We start from the raw sequence: 17244 nt of genomic DNA, 5'->3' as shown, positions 1-17244 counted from the left end.
TTATTAACCGGAGGTGGGGGGGAACCGAGAAGGGGTCTCTGATCGATCACTGGACAACTGCACTTTCCCCTCTGTAGTCCATTCACAGATTAACCTTTGCAAATGCTGGTTTGGAAATACATTCTTTGTTTGACTTGACATTTGCCCCGTCCCCTACCTCCAAATATTATTAAGGTTTCAAGTTTAGGCATAAGCTAAGCTTTTAGTGATGTTGGGGTATTGACAGCTGGTGAAATTCTTTCCATTTTGGTAACTGGAAAAAAATAGTTAAATTTTATACCAATTTTTATTATTTTGCTTCAATTGTACTCTCAATGAAATTAGCATTTTTTAGCACTCTGGAGGACAAGGGGAGGAAATTCATGAATCTTAGTTGTTAATGAAAAGCATGCAGCTTCCTCATGTGTTTTTTTAGAAAAAACAATAGCATTATAAACTTTCACAAAGGGTTATTTAAAAATGAAGCATTTTCTAACTATCCTAAAACTGTTAATTATTGTGCAAAACATGTAGGTAAACCATATATTTTATTATTATTATTAATTATTTACCCTTAGAGATTTTATTGTTTTGAGTAATCTCTATGCCCATCCTGGGGCTCGAACTCACAACCCCAAGATCGAGAGTCATATGCTCTACCAACTAAACCAGCCAGGCACCCCTAAACCATGTATTTTAAGTATTTTTAAAAGCTATCTTAACATTGGACTATCCCCCTCCCACCCAAACGTCAAGTTATATGCAAAATCACTTAAAAGAGAATCAGTCAATAATTTGCAATTGCCAGAAGGAATATCTGCTTTTCATATTTGAACTATTAAATATCCCTGATGGAAAATCTCATGTTGCCAATTGTGTCCCCCAAAATTGTTGGCATTGATGCAAAGCATGATTCCTTTCAGCTTATTCCAGGGTAACTGAAATTTTTACTACTGTTTTTCAGTTGGAGTTATAGAATATAAAAATCATTTTGCAAGATTTTTCCAGGTCATGATGTGCTCTCTGAGAAATCTCTACAGTTCCCTGAAGTAGTAATTGATTCCACTCAAGTGCAGCAATAATTTTATTAAATGGATCTCTAGTGGCCTAGAGGTGTTAACACAAGTTTTTTTGAAGTTATTACACAATTGAGTAACTTTAGAATGGTAGTTCTTAAGATGTGGAACCATGCACTGGTTCCTCGAGATGCTCTGCCAGTAATTCATTCACTACAAAAATATTTATTGAACTCCTACTATATCCCCTGGCTGCGGCACTAGAAACAATGAAGAACACAGATAAACTTATCTGTCCTGTTAGAATTTATAGTTTGGTGGGGAAGCTAAATTAGTAAACAAATGCAAATAAGATTTATACAAATTGATTTATGCAAGTAAAGTAATATAAATCATGATAAAAACAACAGACTTTGAGATAAATAATAAAAAGAACTTTTTCATTTTCATGATTCACAATGCAAATTATGGATTAGAGGCTCAGAATTTCTACTGTAAAGACTTACTTAATCTATTTTCCACAAATTCCCAAATTTATTTTGAGCACTGAAACTTTGTGAGGAATGCTTCTTCATAAAATAGAACCATTTTTTGTGAAACTGCTTTTTTGAAACCAAAGGATCCAATGAACATACTTTTTTTGTCAGTGCACATTCATATATTTTAATAGATTTATAAATATACATACCATCTGTTTAAAATAGGTTTAGTTTGAAGACAAAATTATATAGAAACATAAGTACATTTGTATATTTCAATAGATTTATAAGAATATATTTTATGGATATTGTCTGAGGAAAAAATGACAGAATATTTCTAAATCTATTAAAGTATATGAATATGCATCTGTATTAAAAGGTATTTTGTAGAATGTATTTCCATATATAAATATGGTCTAGATAGTTATAATTCTTAATCACTATATAGTTCATTATATTGCATAAAGCCCTACTTGGGACTTGATCTCAGGACCCTAGGGTAATGACCCTAGCCAAAATCAAGATTTGGACACTCAACCAGGCATCCCTGGGAATATTTCTTTATTAAACATTTAAAATGCATATTTTAAGGGATGCCTGGGTGGCTCAGTCAGTTAAGCATCTGACTTCGGCTCAGGTCATGATCTCACAGCTTGTGGGTTCAAGCCCCACATTGGGGCTCTGTGCCAACAGCTCAGAGCCTGGAGCCTGCTTCAGATTCTGTCTTCCAATCTCTCTCTGCCCCTCCCCCACTCATACTCTCTCTCTCTCTCTCTCTCTCTCTCTCTCAAAAAAAAATAAACGTTAAAAAAATGTTTTAAATGCATATTTTAAAATCATTTTTATTGTTTTATCATGATAAGTGTATGCTTTAATTCCCATCCCCTGTTTCTCCACACACATTTAAAAATGTGTTTTTTAAAGACTTTTTAAGGTAATCTCTACACTCTATATGCGGCTTGAATTTATAAACCCTAGATAAAGAGTAACAATGCTCTACTGATGAGCCAGCCAGGCACCCCTAAAAATGTGTGTTTAAAAATAATGAAAAAAATTTTGGTACAAGCAGATTTGATTCTGGATCTCATGGATGACCATCTTGTAACTCACAATAACCATGCAATTTCAGATCCCATTTTTTTTTTGCATTTTTTATTGCATTGGTACCTAGCAATATTACCCTGTCAAACCTTACTGAGAGAACTCTTACAGCTGACCAAAAAAAAGACAAAAAACCCAATTATAAAATGGATGAAGGATTTCAGTACATATTTCTCCAAATAAGATATGCAAATGACCAATAAGATCATGGAAAGATGCTCAACATCATTAGTCCTTAGAGAAATGCAAATCAAAACCACATGAGATATCATTTCACATCCACTAGGATGGGTGTAATCCAAAAGTCAGTATCATAATATCAATGTTGGCGAGGAAGGGGAGAATTTAGAATCCCTATACATTGCTGATGGAAATGTGGAATGGTGCAGCTACTTTGGAAAACAGTTTGACAATTCCATTTCTTGGTGTTGAAAACATGTCTACAGAAATACAGAATACAGAAACTTGCACACAAATGTTCATTGCAGTACTATTTATAATAGCTCACAACCCAATGTCTATCAAGTCTATCAAATAAGGAATGTATAAATAAAAGGTAGTATATCCATATAGGGGATATTATTCACATATTATTATAAAAAGGAATGAAGTACTGATACAATGTGTGGATGAATCTTGACAATGTCTGCTAAATGAAGGCTGCCAGACTCAAAAGCCCATATAGTTTATGATTCCATTATATAAGTTGTCCAGAATAGGCAAATCCATACAGACAGAAAATGAATTAGGAATTGCTAATCTACTACCTGGTGAGGAGGGGGTAGGGAATGACCGTTTAATGGGTAGGGGCTTACTTTCTGAAATGATGAAAATATTCTGGAATTAAATTGTAGTGATGGTTGTACAACTTGGTGAATATATTCAAAACCACTGAATCGTACACTTTAAAATAGTAGACTTTATAGTCTTTATACACTTTATAGACTTTATAGTATGTGAATTATATCTCAATAATTAAAAAAAATAGTAATCAGGGATTGTCTCAACAAAACAAAACAAAATAGGGGCACCTGGGTGGCTCAGTCGGTTGAGCGTCTGGCTTCATGAGCTCAGGTCATGATCTCACAGTTTGTGGGTTCGAGCCCCCTGTCGGGCTCTGTGCTGACGGCTCAGAGCCTGAAGCCTGCTTCAAATTCTGTGTGTGTGTCTCTCTCTCTGCCCCTCCCCCACTCATGCTCTGTCTCTCTCCTTCAAAAATAAATAAAAACATTAAAAAAAATTTAAAAACCCCAAAACCCCCAAAAGCTTAATGAGTGAGCAGATGTAGACAATTTCTAACAAGGCATCCCCTTCAAGTGAAGACCAGATAACATTAAATCTGTGCTCTACTAAGGTATATTTAGCAGTTGACAGAAGAGAAAAAAGTGATGGAAGAAATTACTCACTCTTATTTTATTTATTTTATTTTTAAAAATCTCTTTAAAATGTATGTATGTATTTAGAGCACAAGCAGAGGAAAAGGACAGAGGGAGAGAGAGAGAGAATCTTAAGCAGGCCCCATTCTCAGAAAGGAGCCCAATCAGGGCTCACTCCCATGACCCTGGAATCATGACCTGAGCCAAAATCAAGAGTTGGAAACTCAACCAAATGAGCCATCCAGGCGCCCTACATTTTAATTTATGTATGTTAAACCCTGAAGATCTACAGAGTTATAGTTAGTACCATGCCCACCTTTTACAAGCAGTCATTTAACTTCTATCAAACAATATCGTTCTTTACATTCACTTAATGAGCTTTGAACTTTTTGTAAAAGCCTGTTCTCCCACTTACAATTGTGTGACACAGAACAAGTTGCTCAGTCTGTTGCTGACTGTTGTCTCAGTCTCAATTTCCTCATCTATTAAATGGGTATAATAATAGTGTCCACCTAATAGTGGTTGTTACGAATATTGAATGAGACAGTGTAAGTAAAGAGCCTAGTACTTATTAACTAGTGTAAATGCTAGATATTATTTAACAACTTGCAAACTTGTTTGGTTTTATAGTTGTGTACATGCTCTAAGCATAAGAAATTTATATTAAGTTTTACATTTGAATATATTCTTGTAATTAAAAAGATTTTCTTAATGTTTATTTATTTTCAGAGAAATAGAATGTGAGCAGGGGAGGGGCAAAGAGAGAGGGAGACATAGACTCTGAAGCAGGATCCAGGCTCCATGCTGTCCGCACAAAGCCCAACGCGGGGCTTGAACTTATGAACCATGAGATCATGACTTGAACCGAAGTTAGGTGCTTAAGTCCCCCAGGCTCCCCTATTCCTGTAATTTTTAATAAAAAAATGTAAGTCCACAACATGGCTATTGAGGACTTGTCCCCCTTCTTTTTTCTTTAAAAAGATTTCATACTTCAAGTTTGGGAAACACTGGTTTAGAATAAGCTTAGGTTTTAGTTTTTTGTTTTTTTTTTTTTTTCTCTCCATACGTCACTCTGTACTCTCCACTACCTCACTGCCATCACTTTTTAAGTCTTAAAATTTAATAAGGATCAACCATACCCAAGTTTAGTCGCCTTGTTCATAGCTTACAGTTTGAGTTGAAATACTAGTAAGTAAATGAAAAAGGCAGCATGTTGCAGTGCAAATTTGTGGAATAGGAGTTAGAAAGTCTTCAATGACTTATGTGAACTTTTAGCAAGTTGCTTATTATTCTGGGTCTTAGGTATAGTGTCTTGAATACAAAGACTGATCTTCAAGTCCCTTCAAGGTCTAAAATTCTGACATTTTCAGTATACCAACTATTGTTCTGTGATAAGTTGTCATGTCACCTAGTACTTAATAGAGAGATGTGCCTTTCAAGGTTCCAAACTTTCATGTGGTATCACCTAGTTGGAAGGTGATTAGTGGTCTGCCCTTTTCTCATTTGGTATCAGTTTGAATACACAGCAAGATTCTCCAAAGTAGCAGAAGGTAAAATGGTCAGAAGTAGAGAATATATGGATTATTTAAAGATTGAAAAATTAACTAGAAAATTCACACTTGGCTGCACAGTATTAAAGAGTCATTCCTGATTTTTTTTTTTCTTTTTTAACCCATCATATTCTTTTGATATCATTTTAGGCACCATCTTTTTTTAAAAAAATTTTTTTTTTCAACATTTATTCATTTTTGGGACAGAGAGAGACAGAGCATGAACGGGGGAGGGGCAGAGAGAGAGGGAGACACAGAATCGGAAACAGGCTCCAGGCTCTGAGCCATCAGCCCAGAGCCTGACGCGGGGCTCGAACTCCCGGACCGCGAGATCGCGACCTGGCTGAAGCCGGACGCTTAACCGACTGCGCCACCCAGGCGCCCCAAGGAACCATCTTAACAGCCACCATGTAAAATGTAGAAAGTTCTTGTGGTAGCTGGTCTTCAGAGATGGCCTCCCAGTGAATTACACCTTCCGGTATTCATGCCTTTGTGTAGTCTTTCCCCACACTGAACCTGGGCTGGCCCCATTTAACAAATAGACTGCAGTAGTGGTGATGCTTTGTGACTTCTAAGGATAGAACACAAGAAGCCTTGTAGCCTCTGCCTTGGTTTCTTAGAACTCTTATTCTGGGGGAAGCAAGCAGCCATTTGAAATTTACCTTGAGACCACCATGCTGTGAGGAAACCCAATCTAGACTCATTGAGAGCCCACGTGAAGAGACAGACACCTGACCAGTCTGCCCAGTTAAGGTGTAAATCATGTGAGGGAAGAAGCTGTCTTGGATGTCCAACACAAAACATCAGATGAAGTCAGCCCCAGCTACCACCTGATGACAAAAGCATGAAAGACTCCAAAGGAGAATCACCAGAATGAGGTCAGTCAACTCACAGAACTGTGAGAAGTAAACAATTGTTTTATACTGTCAATATTGGGGCAAGCTGTTATGCAGTGGTACAGTAGCTTGTTTAAGGACCAAAAAAAGTTCATTTTCTTTTCGATCAGTAATACCCATTTTACATCTCTCTCATAAGAACTCCTTAAAAAATATCTCCATTAGCACTTTTTTCAGGAGACTATTTCTTTCTTTGTTTTATTATTTAAAAAAAATCACAAAGACATTATTTCATGGTTTCATGTCATTTCATCATTTTTTAATGCCTGGTTTAAGATGTAGGTTTCCGGAATAATTGAGTTATCTCCAACATTACAAATCCTGTCATTAATACTCATGAAAGAAATCAGCTTCAAGAAACAAAACCCAAGTGCTAGTTCTATAAACATAAATGTTTGACCATATGACTATAAAGGGATCAGAGAAGATTAGGAAAGGAAGAGATATAAAACAGGAGTCTATTTTATAATCACTTTTATTTTTTTTAAGTTATTTTTAACCTAGTTTATTTATTTTAAAACACATTTAAGTAAAATTGTAATGTACTTTGAAATGTTGGAATTTCATCACTGTAAATCCAACTATCTCTAAAAAAGGTATGGCCATTTCATTTTATACAAATGTTATAAAAACTGACCACAGCATTTATACATGACAATTGTTTTATAATACTTAATTTCCTACAACACTCCAAAATAAATTCTATTTAGGTCAAAGGGTCAAAATTTAAGTCATATGATAAAGAAAATCAGATAAAACCAAAGTGAACATTAGTCATATTTCTAGTGGGGAAAGGATTCTTTAAGTTTGAATAAATGGAAGCAATCCCAAAGATAAAGAATTATAATTTCAACTAAATAAGAGTTAAAGTTCTGCGTTTTTAAAAAACATACACTGAGGGGAAATGTTTGCTGTAACTTAACAAAAGAGTAATGTCAAATATTTAAATAGCTCACACAAATTCAGAACAGAAGCAACTTTAGGCTCCAATAAAAGCACAAAAGAATTGAACATTTTAATAAAGAAGATATAAAATTGTTTAATAAACAGAGACACTGGGAAAGATACCGTCTATAGGCTTTCGTAATCTCTTCACTCTTCTCCTGTTGGTTAATTTTGAACAATCCAGTATTTATGCAAATCATCAAAGGTTTTACCACTTAAAGAAACTCTTTAAAATTTGCAGTGAATCTTTGTTAAGGCAAAAATTAAGTAGGCCATTGGCTTAAAAATGCTGGGACAACATTTCTTTTGTTCTCACCTTTATTATGCAATTATATAATAAAGAAATTTCTAGACTTTCTAATCTTCAATGTATAAAGTTCTTCCGTAAACTTGGGTAGAAAGACTCAGTATCATGAAAATGCAATTGTCCCCAAATAGATCTATAAATTCAGTGTGACTCCAATAGGTGTCCTGTCAGGATTTTTCATGGAACTAGACACATTAATTCCAAGATTGACACGGAAGAGCAAGAGGTCAAGGACAGGCATGAAATTCCCAGAGGAAAAGAATATAAGATGATTTTCCCTTTCAGACACAAGGCTAATACAAAACTGTGAAAATTGTATAACATAGGGTTAGATAAACAGCCCAAGGTAATAGAACAGACAACATCTGTTCCCCGGGCACAGAGAAAAAAAGTGTGATTTATGGCAGAGCATAAAGTGGGAAGGAAGTGCTATTGTTTATATTCTTATACAAATTCATTTTATGAAAAAAAGTGAAGTTGTACTTTATCCCACAAAAATTAGTTCTAGGAAAACGAAAGACTTACTATGAGAGGGAAACTTGAAAACCTAGGAAAATATCTTTAAGGAAGAAGACACAGGATTTCACTCATATGTGGAATTTTAACAAATAAAACAGATGAACATATGGGAGGGAGAAAAAAAGAGAGAGGGAAATGAGGCTCTTTTTTTTTTTAAATATAATTTATTGTCAAACGGGCTTCCATGCAACATCCAGTGCTCATCTCAACAAGTGCCCTCCTCTATGCCCATCACCCATTTTCCCCTCTCCTCCACCCCCTATCAACCCTCAGTTTCTTCTCTGTATTTAAGAATTTCTTATGGTTTGCCTCCCTCCCTCTCTGTTTGTAACTATTTTTCCCCTTTCTGTTCCACTCTGGTCTTCTGTTAAGTTTCTCAAGATCCACATATGAATGAAAACATATGCTATCTGTCTTTCTCTGACTGACTTATTTCAATTAGCATAATACCCTCCATTTCCATCCACGTTGCTGCAAATGGCCATAGTTCATTCTTTCTCATTGCCAAATAGTATTCCATTGTATATATAAACCACATCTTCTTTATCCATTAATCAGTTGATGAACTTTTAGGCTCTTTCCATAATTTGGCTATTGCTGAAAGTGCTGCTATAAACATTGGGGTACAAGTGCCCCCATGCATCAGCCCTCCTGTACCCCTTGGGTAAATTCCTAGCAGTGCTATTGCCGGGTCATAAGGTAGTTCTATTTTTAATTTTTTGAGGAACCTCCACACTGTTTTCCAGAGCAGCTGCACCGGTTTGCATTCCCACCAACAGTACAAAAGGATTCCTGTTTCTCCACATCCTCGCTGGCATCTGTCTATAGTTTCCTGATTTGTTCATTTTAGCCACTCAGACCGGTATGAGGTGGTTATCTCGGTGTGGCCTTGATTTGTATTTCCCTGATGATGAGTGACATTGAGCATTTCATGTGTTTGTTGGCCATCTAGATGTCTTCTTTTGAAAAGTGTGTATTCATGTCTTCTGCCCATTTCTTCACATGATTATTTGTTTTTCAGGTGTGGAGTTTGGGGAGTTCTTAATAGATTTCGGATACTAGCCCTTTGTCCGATATGTCATTTGCAAATATCTTTTCCCATTCGATCGGTTGCCTTTTAGTTTTGTTGATTGTTTCCTTTGCAGTGCAGAAGATTTTTATCCTCATGAGGCCCCAGTAGTTCATTTTTGCTTTTAATTCCCTTGCCTTTGGAGATGCGTTAAGAAATTGCTGCGGCTGAGGTCAGAGAGGATTTTTCCTGCTTTCTCCTCTAGAGTTTTGATGGTTTCCTGTCTCACATTCAGGTCTTTCATCCATTTTGAGTTTATTTTTGTCTATGGTGTAAAAAAGTGGTCTAGTATCATTCTTCTGCATGTTGCTATCCAGTTCTCCCAGGACCTCTTGCTAAAGACACTGTCTTTTTTCCATTGGACACTCTTTCCTGCTTTGTCAAAGATTAGTTGGCCATACATTTGTGTCCAATTCTGGGTTCTCTATTCTATTTCATTGGTCTATGTGTCTGTTTTTGTGCCAATACCATACTGTCTTGATGATTACAGCTTTGTAGTAGAGGCTAAAGTCTGGGATTGTGATGCCTCCTGCTTTGGTTTCTTAAGAATAGAGAACAAACTGACAGTTGATGGAGGGAGGTAGGTGGGAGATGGGCTAGATGGGTGACATGGATTAAGGAAGGCACTTGTTAAGAAGAGCACAGTAAGTGATGTAAGAAATAAATTACTGAATTCTACTCCTGAAACCAATATTGATTGCACTGTATGTTAACTAACTAGAATTTAAATAAAAATTAAAAAAGAGAGAAAACATAGGAAAATATCTTTGTGACCTTTGAGTAGGGATAGATCTATTAAATAAGACATACGTACAAAGATGTGAACCGAAAGAGGAAAAGATGTATCCATTTGATGCAGAAATTAAAGCTCCTTATGACCAAAATAAACCATAAAGTGATTGAAGAGTACTAGTCATGTTGTAAAAACATACGTGCTATGCGTATAAGCAAACTATTAGCATCCAAAAATAATAACTGTACAAATTTATAAGAGCAATGGCAATCCAAAAGAAAAATGGTTGAAAACATGTGCATGGTATTCACCCTAGCAATACTATTCCTGTTATTTGCCTCAGATACTTTTGTCTCAGAACCTGTTTACACTCTTAAACATTACTGGAGAACCCCTAAGAGTTTTTGTTTCTGTGGGTTATATCTATCAATTTTTACCAAATTAAACCTGAGAGATTTAAAAAATATTTATTATTTAATTTCAAAATGACAATAATAGACCAATTACATGTGAACATAAATAAGTTTTTGAAAAATTAGTGTATTTTCCAAAACAAAAAGTGAGAAAAGTGGCACTGTTTCATATATTTTGAAAGATTTCTGTAATGCCGAGCTTAACGGACAGCCTGATTCTCCTAGTTGTTTCTGTACTCAGTCTGTTGCAATACCACAAGTCATGTAGCCTCTGGAAAACTCCACTGTTCACTTGTGAGAGAATGAAAGTTAAAAAGTCAAATAACATCGTAGTATTATTTTGGGGCACCTGGGTGGCTCAGTTGGTTAAGCGTGTGACTCTTCATTTCAGCTCAGGTCATGATCTCATGGTTCATGGGGTCGAGCACCAGGTCCGGCTCTTTGTTGACAACTCAGAGCCTGCTTGGGATTCTCTTTTCCCCTCTTTGCCCCTCCCCTGCTCACACTCTCTCAAAATAAATAAATAAGCTTTAAAAAAATCTTTAAAAAATAGTAAAATAACATCTTAGTATTATTTTAAAAGTAGTTTTGTACAGGGATTTATACATAGGAGCTAAAATGATAAAGGAAAGCAAGGGAATGATTAACCAAAAATTCAGGTTGCTGTCTATCTCTGGGGGTGGGAGTGAGGAGCCAGCTACAATAAGGAGGGGCACTTGGGGGCTTCTGAGAGACTAATATTTTATTTCTTAAGCTGGATGTCTGTCACATGGGTGTTAATTTCATTATTATTTTAACTGTGCATTCATGTACATATTTCATACACACATATAAATATATAATTAAAAACATTTTTATAATGTAACAAAAATCTATTCAAAATGACTACAACAATAAAAGAAATATACTGACTTTCATAATTGAAAATCCAATAGGAGAGAGTTTCAGGTATGGTTTGATCCAGAGTGCACTCCTATAGCTTGGGGAACAGGTCATGTTCCTTCAGAGCTGAAGAGCTTTGGGAAAGGCTGAATGCCAGAATGACGAAATTACTGAAAGAGGAAAAATGTAAGCAGGAAAAATTAGTAAATGTTCAGGGCCACAAAACATAAAATAGGTATGATAGGTATTTCAGTTAGCACTTCTTATCTTATACCAAACTATTAAAATCCTTGTTTTTCCTGTTTGACTTTTGCTAACCTGAATTTCTAGCTATAATGAACCTATTAAGAGGCATAATGATTTTATTAAATCCTTCTATTATTCTATAACCATAACATTCCAACTTTGTGCTTTAAATTTAAAGAATTCCAAATTTATGCTTTAAATTTTTGGTAGAAAGAGATTTTGATTCGATAAGAAAAGCTCCTTTTAAGTGTGTTGGCATTTGGACCAAGAAATAGTGTTAAAAACTTGTTGAAATAGTGACTTCTATGCCTGTGTCCTTGTGTTCCAGATGTTTCTATAGGTCATTCTTAGAGTCATATTGACTTTTGATATAATTGCAACTTTCATTCTCTTCTTATTTATTTATTTATTTATTTATTTATTTATTAATGCTTATTTATTTTTGACAGAGAGAGAGACAGAGCATGAGCGGGGGAGGAGCAGAGAGAGAGACACAGAATCTGAAGCAGGCTCCACGCTCTGCGCTGTCAGCACAGAGCCCGAGGCGGGTTCGAACTCACAGACCGTGAGATCATGACCTGAGCTGAAGTCGGACACTCAACCGACTGAGCCACCCAGGCTCCCCTCTTCTTATTGAAAATTTTAATATTATTCTAATTGTTAAAATGTTGTAATAGACAACTTTCCCAAACTATTATTGTCACAGCTTATTATTTTGAATAATTATGAAATTATTTAAATAATTGAAAATTTCTCTTTGAAGTCTGAAGGTTTTTTTAAAAATGTTTATTTTGTTTTATTTTTAAGAGAGAGAGAGAGAGAGAGCGTGCGCACAGGCAGAGGAAGGGCAGAGAGAGAGGGGGAGACACAGAATCTGAAGCAGGCTCCAGGCTCCAAGCTGTCAGCACAGAGTCCCACGCGGGGCTTAAATTCATGAACCGTTAGATCATGACCTGATCCAAAGTCCGACGCTTAACCGACTGAGCCACCCAGGTGCCCCTTAAGTCTGAAAGCTTTTTAAAAAAATATTATTGATAGTAATCTCTCAAGCCGTACTAGACATATTAAATGCTATGTAATTTTATGTTTTCTTTATGATGCAAGGTCATTAGGAATGTAAATTACTTTGTTATAATTACAATGATTTTAGATGCAAGTAGCTGTTTGTTTTATATGTAAGGGGACGACTCTAACAACGAGTGTAAATTTTTCATACTTTTTAGGACTGTTCTCACCATGAGCTTTAACTTTCTGATATTAATATGCCAACACCTAGCAGTAAAACTCCTCTAAGTCATTGTATCCAAAGTGCAATAAACTGATAAACTAGATAAAAGTTTGATATAACCACGTCAAAAGTATCTGTAAATGGGTTTTGAATGACGTTCTCCCTAAAAACAATGTAATTTTAGAGCAAAGATTTTTGATACATTCCTTTTATATCACAAGAGTTTTTACATTTTTATTTATAAATTTTCCTTCTTACCAAGTTCCCAGTTATATTTTACACATTTAAATTTCTAAGAGATTTTTCTAGGCAATGAATATGCATTGTTTTATAATCAGGAAAATGAACTAAATGTGAATAAAAGTGCTAAATTATTTCAGTTATATAATATTATTACTTTTTATGGTCTAACCAGTATACTGTTAGAATCTATGCTTTCTCCTCATCATGCTGACTCTGACCTTTATTACTTCCTTTCTAAGCTATCTGTGATTTTGTTTAAAAAGATTATTTTTAATTGTCTCTTTTTCTTCAAAAATTAGTTTAATGATTTAATTATTTCTCATTTTGATATTAAAACACTATTTCACAGATGCTCCAAATTTAAAAAAAAATCTCCATTGTCTATAGGATAAAACACAGACTATTAGAACTCTTCTCTAGTGTACTTCCAAATTACTTAGCTTCTTTCACTTACTATGCCCTTGTGTAAGCTCTCTTTTTACATCTTTTTGGCCTACAATATGTTATTTGCAGTCCTATCCCCTGATGAGACTTGACCCACCTCTACTAATGATCTACTGGTTTGATCTCTTTCCTTTAGGAAGCCTCTCTTGTGTTTTCCCAGCCCACACAAAACTCTCTCTCTAATTACATACGGCACTTATCCTATTATTGATGTAGAGCATGCTTATTATTTTGTATTGCTTCTCTTTCTAGAATAACCTTTGGATGATTTTGTATATCTGCAACACCTCGCACAGTGTTTATCATAATACCTAGAACAGTGTTGTGTCTTATTAGACACTTGGTAAGAAGAATGAAATGATGGCTGGGTTGATTTCATTTAGAGTACATGCCAGTTGTCTATCTGTTATCATCCTTTCATGATGAAGAAGTGTGGGTTTTCTTTTGGCGAGGCATCCTTGCAGTGAGTATAATGTGAGTAGATGTTTCCATCAGGAAAGCAAAATAGAGACTGTAAGCCAAACTCAAATCATTCTGGCCAAAGACATAAACAGCCAAATTCTTTCAGAAATGGTTTCTTGGAAGCAGTTTGCATTGACTGTGCTTTCGTCCAAAGAGCCTCCTTTAAAAGTGACATAGCAGTATTGGGACGCCTGGGTGGCTCAGTCGGTTAAGCATCCAACTTTGGTTCAGGTCATGATCTCACAGTTTGTGAGTTCGAGCCCTGTGCCAGGCTCTGTGCTGACAGCTCAGAGCCTGGAGCTTGCTTTGCATTCCATGTCTCCCTCTCTCTACCCCTCCCCTGCTCACACTCTGTCTCTCTATCTCTCTGTCTCTGTCTCTCAAAAATGAATAAACATTTAAAAAAGTGACATAGCAGTATGTAGTAAATCTAATCATTGTAGATAACTAGATTGGAGTAGCAGTATTTAACTCTTGGTTAAAATCATCTAGATTATTGTGTCAACAATTCACTTCGTTTTAGAAAGTCGCAATTCATTTTCTGCAGATATGTAAGAGAAATTATACATATTTTTTAAAGTTTATTTATTTTGAGAGAGAGAGAGACAGAGAGAAAGAGAGAGAGAGAGTATTAGTGGGGTTGGGGCAGAGAGAGAGGGAGAGAGAGAGAATCTCAACCAGGCTCCACACTGGCAGCACAGAGCCCAGTGTTGGGCTTGAACTCACGAACTGTGAGATCATAACCTGAACTGAAACCAAGAGTTGGATGTCTAACCAACTGAGCCTCACAGGCACCCCAAAAGTACACAGATTTTTAGAACTGCAGTACTTTCCTAATTACTGAACAGCTCTTTCTCTGGTTGAAGCAAATATGTTGAATGGATTAAAAAAAATACATGTGAGTGTCATTGTACAGTGACTAAAGAGTCAATAGAAACTTGGTATTTTTTTCCTTATAGTACATTGATCAGAGTCAGATTCCCAAACTGGGTTAAAGAGATTCATACCTATACATATACAGGGCTGTATGATCAAAATCAAATAAACACCTGTTTATTAATTGTAAGCTAAGCCTTACTTGCACTGAAAAGAAATACAAGCCATAATCCTTGCCTTTAAGAAGTTTGCAATCTGGATAGGTAGATATAGGTAGATAGTATGTGTTATTTATTGAAATATGAATTCATGATAGAATAAAGCAGTGCATCATATTGGTCATATAATAATACAACAAAAATGTTATTCTGAGGAAGAAGGGGAGAGGAGTTCCTTTGGGATGAATAGGATGACTTTAGAAAATTAAATGGAAGTAGACTTTGAGTTGTACTTTAGGATGACTGGATTTTGAATAATGAAAGAAAGGTGAGAAAGACTTTCTTGGAGAATAAAGGATGTGAATAGTGTGAGCAAGACCATGGAGACAAAGACATTTTTGGAGGAGAGTGAGTAAATCAGTTTTTCAGAAAGGTGAAAAATTGCAGATTAGGCTAGAAAAGCATTTTGGGCAAGATTGTGGAAGAATGTGAATGCCAGATTAAAGACTAAGTATTTTGTAAGCAGTGAGGAGGTATTTGGGGAAGATCTTGATAAAAGAAAAAGCTTGATCCAAGTTGGGTTTCAGAAAGAATAGTTTGTCAGCTATGTACCACTTGAAAAGGAGGGCAAAATTTGCAGCAACGTGGATGGAACTGAAAGGTATTATGCTAAGTGAAATAAGTCAGTCAGAGAAAGACAGATCATGTTTTCACTCATATGTGGAACTTGAGAAACTTAACAGAAGACCATGGGGGAAGGGAAGGGGAGAAATAGTTACAAACAGAGAGGGAGGGAGGCAAACCATAATGACTCTTAAATACAAAGAACAAACTGAGGGTTGATAGGGGAGTGGGGGAGGGGGAAAATGGGTGACGGGCATTGAGGAGGGCACTTGTTGGGATGAGCACTGGGTGTTGTATGTAAGCGATGAATCATGGGAATCTACCCCCCAAACCAAGAGCACACTGTATACACTGAATGTTAGCCAACTTGACAATAAATTATATTTAAAAAAATAAAGCAAGCATAATTCCTTTGATAATTAGAATATGCAGAAAATAAACTGAACTTCAGTTATTAAAAAAAAAGAAAAGAAAAGGAGGGCTAAGAGACAGGGTAATATGAGGCTGTTCGAGAGAAGCAGTTGAAGTGCGAGGTAGAGCAGCAAACATAATGATATTTTTCTGTTTGGTATTCCTTCCTTTCTGATTCAGTGGTTCAGCTGGAGAGGGCACAATTTCCCCTCAAGAGCCACTGGTAGGCACATGACCCTGATCTACTCAACTAGGAGAGTCCATTCCTAGGTTATAATTATTGGTTCACAGATGAGCACATGATCTAAATTGAGCCAATTAGTTTTACCTCTAGAAATTTTTTCTGCTAGACCTATTAGGAAAGATACCTTCTTCCTCGGGGACCCTAACATCGTCAGTGCTCATCTTTCCTGTAACATTGTTTGCTAGCTAGACCCCAGCATTGTCCTAACGTTCCCTCCTGACATTCACATGCTTGTATAGTCTCCTTTGTGTTGTATTAGGGTTGGTCTTTATGATACATGAGTATACAGCAGAAGTGGTGGTATTTTATATGTGAAACTGGAAGCTACAGATTCCAAAATGGAATCAACAACACTTGGTAATTGATTGGATTTTTAGACGTAGGAGAATGCAAAGTTTTCAACTTTGACAAAATGGTTATATCATTAGCAGATGTAACAATGTCTGGAAGGAGGATTTGTTATATTGTGCTAGATGAATAGGAGGTAAGAAATTTATCATCAGGTTGAGGCTCTAGGTAGCAGTTTTAGGAACAATGGCTGGTATTTAGAAAAACGAGGTAGACTCACAAAATAGTGAGTTCTCTGTCACTGTTCGATTCCTTATTGCAGATGTTGGAGACTGGACTTATAATAATACAGCATCTAAAATCACTTCTGAGTGAGTGATTTGATTGCTACTAGTTGTTACACACACACACACTCACACTCACACTAAAGGTAAAGGTAAATGGAGGCAATAGCCATAATCTCTCCAATCATAGAGCTCTTAGCAGTTTTCTCCTTGTTTCTCACTGTTGCTTCAGGTGAATTATAACCTCTGTTGGAGCACCTACCCCAGTTTACTAGACAGGCTGGAACCAGGATCAGGGGACTCCTGGTCACATCCATCCCTTAACTTTGCAAACTACTTTAGCTCCATTCCTACTTGATTCCATGCTGTATAAAATTGGCATTCTCACAAAATACTCAGAAAAACAGGGGAAACCAACAGGCACTCCAGCAAACGGACAAACTGTGTTGTTTATATGTGTTTTTACCACTA

Source organism: Leopardus geoffroyi, chromosome A2, assembly GCF_018350155.1.
Source record: "Leopardus geoffroyi isolate Oge1 chromosome A2, O.geoffroyi_Oge1_pat1.0, whole genome shotgun sequence".
NCBI lineage: Eukaryota > Metazoa > Chordata > Mammalia > Carnivora > Felidae > Leopardus > Leopardus geoffroyi.
This window is presented reverse-complemented; position numbering follows the sequence as displayed.